The sequence below is a fragment of the Rhagoletis pomonella genome, unplaced genomic scaffold (genome assembly GCF_013731165.1).
Source record: "Rhagoletis pomonella isolate Grant_MI unplaced genomic scaffold, Rhpom_1.0 Rhpom_scaffold_00014, whole genome shotgun sequence".
NCBI lineage: Eukaryota > Metazoa > Arthropoda > Insecta > Diptera > Tephritidae > Rhagoletis > Rhagoletis pomonella.
Window position 1 is genome coordinate 17,729,817 of NW_023458568.1, and position 11,842 is coordinate 17,741,658.

The following is an 11,842-nucleotide window of genomic DNA, read 5'->3' on the forward strand; positions in this document are numbered from 1 at the left end:
ATAAGATGGTAATTTTTAAATAGGTGGCAACCCCGCTCAAAAAAATTAAAGCTTATTGCACATCCGGAGACCACACCCTTTTACTTCTTTTGTTTTATGAAATTAACTTTGCATATGGGCATTCCCATGGTGGCGCACGTGACAGTCGTACGATTTCAATGTGATACAAAAAAGGAATACCATTTGTTTTCTTTAACTTTTTTGGACCATTGTATAGCACGTAATTAGCTCTATATTTAACCGAAAAATTAAATCAATCGAACTGCTTGGTCCTGAAATATAAGCATTTAAAGAGAGGTTCGTTACGTGACAAAAAATGGAAGTTGATTTTTTCTTTTCTTACAAAATCGCAAAACTCTGCGAATTGTGGATGGCTATTTTGATGAAACTGATTTTGATATGATTTGGAGCAATCCTAGTTGTTTTTAGAGTTTTTTGAATTAATGCAAATTGTTTCAATTCTCTTTTACAACACCAAGTGTGAAACGTGACGTGACGTGGCGTCACGTGACATAAATTTCCATCGTTATATTTTTGTTAATATTGCTTTTAAATGAATTTTCAACGCAAATGAAACATGTATTTTATGTAGAATATACTTTATATTTTGACTTCAGCGCCAATTCAGGGTCAATTTATTAGAAATCTATGATTTATTATGTTTCAACCACATACGCCAAATTCGAACCAAATCGGACCATAAATACGGTTTTTCGAAATATCTCGACCTTGGCACCAGCTAGGGAGACCATTTTATGCAAACATGATTCTACTTACATAGCCAGTATATATTTTAAAAAGCAGACAAATCGGCCCGTAAATACGTTAGATATAAAACTTTTTTTGTCGTGGTGGACCTTCCGCTGGAAACACCCATATCTGATGTAATTAATAAAAAATGTTTTCACGTATTACATACTTATATCTAAGGTGCTAATTTTTCATTAGGTGACAACCCAACTAAAAAAAAATTTAAGCTTATTACACAAGCGGAGGTCATATCCTCTCACTTGGTCCCTCATTTTTTAGTCAAACGAACGGTGGATATCTTATAATTATTAAAAAGTGGTAACCCTACTCAAAGAATAACAGCCAGAGGCCAAGCCCTTTCATTTGACATCTCACTTTTTGTAACTTAACGAACGGGCAGTTTTTATACGGAAAGTTTTTAGACAGGTGGCAATCCTACAGACATTCTAAGTACTAAAGATAATACCCGTATCGATACTGATTATAGTAAATAAAATCTTGTCCAAATCTATTAGGTAGTTTTCGATATTAGCATGGTAAAAAAATCCCGGCTTTGCTTTATACTCGTAAGGATGAGATAGTGATTTTAAAAAGGTGGCAACCCTACTAAAAAGATTAAAGTTTTTATAGCGAAGGCCAAGCACATCCATTTGGTATCTCATTTTTTTATCCAAAGGACGGTGAAGATTTATAGTTTTTAAACAGGTGACAACCCTACTGGGAAAAATTATACATTATTGCACATCTAGAGGCTAAGTCTTTTTGTTTGACAGTGACGGTGCGGAACTGATGCCTACGCTTATTATGAGAGAATATAGTAATTTTCGTAACAGGTGGCAATCCTATTAAAAAAAAAAATAAAACATTAGTACTTTTCTGGAGGCAAATCGCTCTCATTTGACGCCTGATTTTTTGTAATCCAACGAACGGGCGTATCTTATAGTTTTTTAGACAGATGGCAACCCAAAAAAATTCCAAATACCAATGGTCACTCTTCTATTGATACATATACTAGAGAAAATCGCGTCCAAATCCGTCCAGTAATTTTCGAGATTAGTGCGTACCAGGAATGAAAAAGTAGGTACAATTGTACCTTTTTCCGACGTTTGCTGACTTAAAGGTACATTAGGTGCAATCACTAGATTTTAGGTACAATCATCTTTTGATCAGATGAATTTTTATTATTATTTTTTTTCTTTTTCCTTTACTGTGATAATATATGTATTTACTTGTCGGCATGGAAAAAAGTGGTCAAAAGACAGAAATTAACATAATCATATTATGTATTCTCTTACACATTTTACATTGGATTTAGAACAGCCACTATGAAAAATGAACACTTTACTTAGCTATCCTAAATTCGTACTTTTTTTTATTTTTTATATTCGAAATTGGAATTAATTTCTTCCATAAAACGCCACTGCGCCCTAGACCGATGTACTCCCCTCTCGAATAACGGTGTGAAATCTACAAACGCTCTACCTTTGCAATTGTTGGAATACAGTTTTTAATCTATTGAGACCATAAAAGCTAAAGTTCCCCGCATATGATAACATTTTTAACTTTTCTATTAGTTTTATTCGCCCATACAGTCCTAGGTCTAGGATTTATTAAAATTTCATATTTTATGTAGTTGAGGGCCTCAAATTGAGGCAATAGCTATTTGACCCATATTCGCTATTTGATTTCTGGAATATATTTAAACCGCATTCGAATATACTTTACGGCAATTCCCTTTATTTTCTCTAGACTTGCTGCAGCTATTATGTTGTTCTATAAAAAGCTGGAAAAAAGTAAACTTCGCAAAGTGTGTTTTTTGGTATATTTCCCCAATATTTTCCAGTAGTGAAAATTAGGCAAAATCAAAGCTTCTCCGATTCCGACTACATACGAATGATGCAACTTTTTAGGTATAATCATTTAGTGGCATTTATTTTATGATACTAGGTACAATCCATTTCCAATTTCCATTTTTCATCCCTGGCGCGTACTACGGTTACCAGACGTACTGATTTTATCAGTACAGTACTGATTTTATCATTTATATATTTTTTAAGGTTTTTACATAACGTTGGAACTTGCTTGAACTGTACTGTAAAAAATAATTTAATTATAGTTGACATGTTTCAGATAATAAGGTGACCAGAATTTTTTAACATTCCAAGAGGACAAATTCTCCGTATTGAAAACACAAACATTTTCTTGTATTTATTTTAACACATAAATAACGAATAAATTAACAATTCAAAGTTTCTCTAAACACAAGTCAAACAAGTTAATAATATACTGCGTTACATAATTATAAGACCGCCACATATTAACAAGTTTTGACTATTTATTTTTAACAGACTTTGAAAAAAGGAGAAGGTTATCAATTCGTGGGAATATTTTTTTTTTGTATGTTACCGCTTAAGGTGGTCACATACTGATTTGATTTAGATCCGATCATTGGATCATGGAAAAATTAACGGTAGTCCTAAATTTTTATATGAGAATTGAAGTCGGTTGTGTTTTTTGCTTAAAATTGGCTTGTTAAATCATTTAATGGTAATTGAATTACTTTCAAAAGAAATAGCTTTCGTTCTTCATCTTTCGTCAAAGTTCGATTATAATTTTGCACCAATGCTACCTGGTTCAGCAATATCATTAATATGTTTAATACTTTTAATCGTCGCTAAGACAACCAATTACAGGATAATTTTTTGAAGAATTTAATGCCCTATAAGAATATGCATAGAAAAACGTTATCTCTATCTTATTACTTTTTTTACGGGTCAAAAGTTATGACATTTTTAATGAAAACAAATTATTTTACATGGTTTTTACATAGAAAATTTATATAAACATTTTTCCAAATGGGAGAATTTCCTTCTCAGTAAATAGGGAATTTTAAGGCCATAAATTCGCCAGGTTAGTTATTTTGGATCACCCTAGAATAACTCGTTTACAGTAATAAGAATAAGTGGCCAATTTCCCGGAAAACATCCCTCAAAAAAAAAAAAAGGCGTGAGTACTAGGTACTCATGAAATTTGATGTGTATACTTATGCGAACGGCAAAGCATAAAAGTACGTTTACATACAAATATAACCTCAATCAAAGCTCGTTAGCTGTCAAATTGGTTGTGCTTGTTATTCACACAACTCGAGGAAAAGTTAAAATTCTTCTCTGTGCCACCGTGGTCACTTTTTTTTGCAACACATATTAGGCCATTTAAATATATTTTAACTGAATATTTTATTAAAAATACCTTTACAAACCTATTTTCCTTACTAGCGTCAATTTTTGTTTACTTTAACATTTGACATTCCTCCTCTTCTTCGCAAGTATAATCGATAAAACTGGGCTGGATACCAAAAAGTTATCGGTTTAATCTGAGATATTTTTAATTATAATTTTGCATGGCTAATCTCTTTTTCTAATAACAGATTAGGGAGTCAAGCTCGAAAATTAGGATAATATTTTTATATATAAAGGCGATTCAGTTACACACATACAAATGTAGGTTAGGTTAGAAATTAAATATTAAATTCACTTAATTGTATTCATTTTGCTGATTTAATTTTTTTATTCATTTTCATTTTTAATTCTTTTAATACATGACATTATCGGTATGATTGATAAAATATACTTGTACATATATACTTGTGACTCAAGGGCGTTCAAATATCTTGGAAACACCGCATATAGGTAGATTTTCAAGTTTTATGCGGAAAAAAATATTTTATTGCCTCTATCTACTCAAAATTGTTGTAAAATTGAAATAATTTGTATTACAGATAGGTTATATTAATAAAATATATATATTAGCCAATAATTTACTATTTAAATATATTGACAACCTTTATTTATAAAATGTGTGTACACTATCATTGGTTAATTAGTTTTCGCTTTCAGAATCTTCGCTGGCCTCAAACTATTACATACTTCACGAGAAAACTTCCGGGAATAATTTTCTCGGTAGTGTTTGTTGTGTGCCTCTTGAGCCTCCCCGATAATTGTCCTATTGTTAATAAGGAATTAGTATCTTGTGCATTGTGGGTGTCATAGGATGCCATGCCGTCGTCGATTCGCCACTTCTCGCTCGCTATGTTTGAGTTCCGGTCGCTTAACGAAAAAGTTTGCATGTGAAAGCAACAACAAAGTTAGCTAGCACGGATAGACGATAGCAAGTTTGGTTGTACCTCATTGAGTTCGTTCGTTTCGCCACTTGCTAACTGATGGCGGATCGATGACGGCTAGTAATCAATTGTAGCGCATTTCCTCGTACTATGCATATGCCTAAATGTATGCAACCATTTGGCAAGCGAACACAGGGTGCTTCTAATGAAAATAAAAATTTTATGCTGAAATACACATGCTAAGCCCTTCGAAATTTTGTGCTGGGATATGCGTTACAGCTTCGCAAATTTTACCCCTACCGAAACCAAAGATGTATACACATCAAAAGTATGGATCTGCCGTTGGACCTGTGTTATTTTGGATTATGTGCTCGGATGTGAAATAACACATTTTCTATTTTTTTAAGCATATTTGCGCTCCAATGCAACGAACATACTTGCTTTAAGCCATCTAACAAATCGTGGGCTTTTATTCAATACCCTCTATCTGCAAAAACTAAATTTTTCAGGAGAGCGAAAAAACTATTTTGACAGCTATTTTTAAGTGTTAATAATTTTAAGTACCCACGCATGTCTTAAAAAATCACGCTATATATTAAAACTAGGATTTTACCTTTAATTCATTTCATTTTAGTTTAAAGATCAGATAGAGGCTATTGCAATTCGAATTGTAACTATTAATATAAAAATAAGTGCTGATAGCGGGTTTTGCAGATAATTGAAAATGTCAGTTCTTTAGATGTAAATGTTTTTAACATTAATCATTGGTCTGCAGGCTCGTTCCCATCTATTCCGACGTGACCAGGTAACCACATAATTTTAACGGTGTTTTTGTGTCGAAAGAGTATTTCTCGTGATTCCGAAATTATGTGAGAATCATTATCACTGTTAAAGAGGGCTTCGATGGCTAATTTACTGTCCGTGCATATGAGGAAATTTCCTTCGTTTTTAGAGGTGAAAGGTACACCTTCTAGCAATTATAAATGCCGATCAGTACGCGGGAAAAGCACCGACGACAATTGTAAAATCAAGCCCTTTTGATACCGCAAAAGAACAGCCGGTATTATATCTGGAACCGTCTGTGAAAATAAGCTCCCAGGTCATTTATGAGTATAGAACTCAGCAAATGCCCTTGCGGTAGAGTTTTTACTTTATTAGGCATCATACGAAATAAAGCTGATTGCCTGCTTCATCGGCTTTTTTTGTTGAAAGCAGGATTCGTCTTGAGAGAATAAAGTCTAATATAAAAGCCCTAGTTACATGTACCAGTATAGTTATACGAACTAAAAAGTACTTGGATGATAAAAACTTTATAATATTGAGTCTAGCAAGTAAGCTTAATCTTACATTATCACAGTGCTGCTTAAAAGTAAGTTTATTATCAAAACTTGTTCCCAATATTTTCAATGTGTTAGTATAGTGGATAGGGGTGTCATACACGGAGAGGGTTGGTTGTATACGTTTGTGTTTTCTGCATATGTGAAAAAACCGAAATCTTAGCTCCTGAAGATTTGGACCAATTGCGGCAAGACCTGAGTCTTAGAAAAAATATAATGGAGCTAACTTTCCCAAAGGCTATATTGAATAAGATAACCGAAAGTGGCGGTCCTTGTGGGACACCATTAAAGAGAGGAACAGTTTTTGAATAACAGTTATTGATCCGAACAGCGAACTTCCGGTTGTAAAGGAAAGACTTAACATCATTGTACATCCTCTCACAATTTTTCCAGCGTTATTCTTTAGATATGCAGGGAGGAGGGAAATGGATCTGTAGTTAGAAACTAATGAATTGTGTCTATTTAGTTTGGCAATAGGAATAATAATAGCAGTTTTCCACTCTTGGTGAGTCTTGGGACAGAATTTTCCAGCTAAATTGTGTAGATAGAGGATTGTGCTCTAATAACAAAGTGTTATTGCAGATAGTGGAATATTCAAAATGAGAATATAATACCATTAAAGCTATATTTTAATTTGACATTATTATCAAGGCTGAAAGATTAATCGGAGCTCACGTTACCATCAAAAACTCGTATTCATCAAAATTGCAGATAGAAGGTATTGAATATAAGCCCTCGAAATGCTTTTATCAAGATGAAAAATCCCCACACACAAATATTGCCACTGATAAAACTTATACATATCTCGCAAACAAAATGGCATATGTGGGACAATAATTTCGCCTGTGAAGACGCGTCGTTAGCTAGTCTTTCAGTGTTGTAAAAGGTAATACGGCTTTCCCACGGCACCGTGAATTACTTTGTTCGATCCTCCAATTACGATCGCGAATTATACAAAGTTCGCACGGCACGTAACTCGCTCTCCCATTCGTAATTGGCTCTAACATTCGTAATTGGCGCCCCAATTACCCTTCGAATTACGTGACATACAAAATGTTGAGAGCGAGAATCCTCATTTGTAGATAATTCAGATCCAATTATCATGCGAATTTACTAACAAATCGCTGCCGTCTCTAATTTTAATCGGAAATTTATCGAGGTCAGCTGTAAAAGCAAGGGAGAATAGGAAAAATCAAAACAAAGAAAGGGGGAAATGAAGGAAAAGCACAATGAATTGTCAAATCGAATTAGGAATGAGTCGTGTAAACGGGGTAATTCACCAAAATAATTTAGAAGCGAACTATGTAATTTAAAGTACAGACTTTAAGTTATTTTCTGTTACTTACATTCATAGTTTTGCATTAAATAAAAGTGTGCTGAAAAGTACGTACTGAAATTTGTGGCATGAAAAAGTCTAAGGTACTGATTTCGCGCAAAACAAAATCTGGCTACCCTTATGCGTACAAAGAACTTCGACTTTACTTTACACTATGTATAGATTATATTAATATTTATTAATTTAATTTTTTAAAATTAAAATTATTATTTTTTATTTTTTTAGTTTTAATTCATCTTTGGTAATTTTTTGGTTAAAAACAAAAAATCAAAAAAATATATCTTTGCGCTTAAGGGGCAAAAAAGCCCTTGCAATTTTCGTCGCTCAAAGAGTTAAAATTACTCTTCTTTCAATCCATGCGTACACGAAATCCCTCACAAAATTGAAGTTTCAAAGTCGCTGAACACGCTGGGCGAGATAATTTTTCAATGTGACCCTTACATTTTGAGATACTACGAAAAGGCCTTTAAAAAAAAAGTGACAAAATCTGAAAATCGCATTTTAAAAATTGAATATTTCTTAGATCAATTTTTTCCATTTTTATCACTATTATTTATAGCCAGATCTTTAACAAACAGAATTAATCGTCGCAGAGAATATTACGTTCATTACATTTTTAGATATTATGAAAAAATGTTACATTTTTTAACAGTACTACTCGTATTTATAGCCACATCGCAGTGTTTCGACTATATGGAGACAGGTGAAAATAATAGTAAAACTGCACCAATTTCACTGAAACGTGACACGTGCTCTAGTTTTACTTAGAAATAGGGAATTATGAAATTTGGTAAAGATGGAGTAATTGCCACGCCTTCTACTCTTCTGGACGGAAACATTAAATTTCATCCGATTTCGATGAAATTTAGTTTGTGCTCTCTCTTTTCCTAGAAAACCCTAAATATAATATATGGGGAAGATTGGATCACTATTACGTCCAAAACTCACAAAAAATGTGGGCCCAGTCGTTAAATGTGATGTAATTTTGGTCAATGTTTTTTTCCTGCTTTTCACTCTCAGAAAACAAAGGTTATACTACAAAATGACTTAGGTGTAAATACTCGCCTTTTTCCCAATGTCTGGGCAGATTTTTTCATTGTTCGAAAAATTCTTTTCGCGAAACTATGCAAAAAGAGGCTGAAACCAAAAATTAAGAAAATCAAAAATAACATATATTTTCAAAGTGGCGCGCAAAGATCAAATTATATATTCTAAAACTACATAAAATTCTCTTAATTATTTGTCTAATTTCAAGACCTGACGGACTCACACTTTTTCTTAATAATAATCTTTAGCATCTAAATTGCAAAGTAAATTTTTTGTTAAGAAAATAGGAAAGTACCAAATAAATGATAAATATTCCACGATATTTAAATAATTGATTACAGTTGAAAAAGGAACATTTTCTTTAATGTGTTCATCGCCAAAGGCAACTTAACTGATTACTCGGTATCGCGCCGATTCCCGTATTTCTTTGGAAATTTATCGTTTGTGAAGAAGGGGGGAGAGTAAATAATTTGAAATGTGGTATTATGTGACTTTTTAGCGATGTTTTAAATTAGCTAAAAATATGATTAAAGTGATTAACCCGTAGTTATAGTCAAAATAAAGTGCACTGTAAAGTTAGTTGCAGCTTTTTGGCATAACTTTCAATGGGATATCTGTAAAAAAACTGCAACAAACTTTACAGTGCACTTTATTTTGACTATAACTACGGGTCAATCACTTTAGTCATATTTTTAGCTAATTTAAATCAATTAAATTAAATCAGGTTAGGGAACTTCCTATTCTTCTTAAACGGAATCGCTATATCTACAAATTATTTTATACTTTTTAGTTCTTGTTGTAATAAAAGCGAGTTTTTAGTTTTTTAACTGTAATTTTATTTTCTACTTTTTAGTATTTTGAAATCTTGCAGTTAATATTATACTACATTTGACCTTAACAAACAAAATTTTCAATATATTTCAATTTAAATAGGTAATACACCTATTCTGAATATAAACCAAATTTGAGCACAGATGCCGCGCCACATAACTGCCAAAATTTTTTGTGTAGTTATTTCTTTTCATGTAAGCAATATGCATTCTAAATGTGAACTTAATCGGATCATAAATACGGGTTTTCCAAATATCTCGACTCCTGCGCCACCTGTCGGCAAAATTTTTTGTGGATTTATTTATTTTCATATAAGTCATATATGTTCTAAATATGAACCACATCAGATTATAAATGCGGGTTTTACAGATATCTCGACTCCTGCGCCACCTATCGGCAAAATTTTGTTCGGATTTATTTCTTTTCATATACGTAATAAATGTTCTAAATACGAACCAAATCAGACCATAAATGCGGGTTTTACAAATATCTCGACTCTTGCGCCACCTAGCGGATTAAAACATCTTTTAAATTGTATTGTCCTCGAGTTCTGAGCTAAGTTCAAAGGTTTAACAGCCAGTTTCACCAAACTATTTAAGTGGAAATTAACTTTAATTTAATTTTTTATTTAAATCTCATTTTAATTATTTTCAGTTTCAATAAACTATTTACATAAGTGAGTAAAAAGTGGTTGTAAAACAGACTAGGACTAGCTTTCGCTTTCATTTGTACTGAGAGCTTTTGAAAGCTTTGGCACGCTGTGTTGTAAAAGCAGGGCTGGTATACAAGTAAGCAGCGGATGCACAATGATCAGGTGATTAAACGTGTAACACCTCTGAGTGTGGTTATTCTGATTTAACTTTTATTTAAGTGCAGAGCATAGGTCACTTAAATCAAAATTAAAATTGATTGGTGAAACCGAAATTAAAGTAATTTTCACTTAAATAATTTGGTGAAACTGGCAGTAAGTCTGTAGCTCATCGGGAAGTTTGTTAGATATTGACTGCAAAGTTCCAGGCCATACAAAGATACATACATACATCCATACATACAAGTGAAGTTAAATAAAAGCTTGTAAAAAAGAAATAAAGCAACGCATGACGGGTACGAGCACCTACATATGTATATATTAGGGCGGGTCAATTTTTTTTCGACATCGTTCCTAGCAGATTCGGATTCTACATAAAAATCTAAGAAAAAAAGCCCTTTAGACCATAGCTCTAAAATCAATTTCAAGCATGCGCAATTTTAAAAGAAATTATTTTTAATTAATACTAAGTCCATAATCAGATTAATATTTAGTTAAGTGTTAGGAATGTTTTTTTTTTGTAATAAAGAATTGTGCTCGGGAGTTTTGTCATATGAAAAATTCATTTCTGATATCTATTTTTTATTTAAAGAACCGCAAGATGGCGCTTCAAAGCAAATCGACTATATATTTGTGGAAGTATGTATGTATGTATATACCAGGTTGCAGCCTGAACGGATGTATAGAATCGAATAAAATTTTGCCAAAGTATTGCCATGACTCCTGGACCTATAATAGGGTAAAAAAATTGAAACTCGCCAAGGGGGGGAGGGGATGAGGGATACCCCATAGTGAAAATTTTTAATCAGCTCTAATTTCGGAATTATAGTCACATGAACTCGAAAATTGAAATGCACGGATACCTATGTTAGGTGCTTATGGAAAGATATATGTATATAAATGAGTTTGTAAAAAGGGGCGTGGCACATCTTATAGGTGTGGAATCTTTTATCAGCTATAACAGCAGGCAGTATTAGTGATCTCATTGTATTGGATTTTGAAGATTTGTTATTATTGATCAAAGTTGAATTCAAATAAATTATAGATGATATGAAGTTCACCGGGTCATCTTCTAGTCTTTAATATATACTCAGTTAATATACGGATTAATATTTACTAAAGTGTTACGAACGTTATTTTTTTAATACAATAAGAAAAAAATAACTATAATTTAAAGGAATGACACACAATGGCTAGAGTCGTCGCATGTGTGTATTCTTTCATATACATATATATGGGCCGTTAACAAGTTTTAACCGCTGATACAGTACAGGTAGCAGTTTAAAATGGGTAACTGGGTAAACTTTATAAAGAAAACATATTCTCTGGCTAAATTAATAAGCCTGCCCGGATAACATAAAATCCCAAGCTTGATAAACATTTGGTGTTATAAGAGTTTTATAAAGCTCTACTTGTAATTAGGAAAAATGCCGAAAAAAATTATAAAATTGATTCATTGATTGATTGATTGATAAAAATAGAGAGTGAGTTATGGCTATGACAATAGAAACTAGAAAAAAGATACCTCGTGTTGAAAGAAAAAAGGATCTAAAACCAAAAAAAAATATAAATACATTGTTAATCATAAATTTTTTTATGATTAACAATGTATT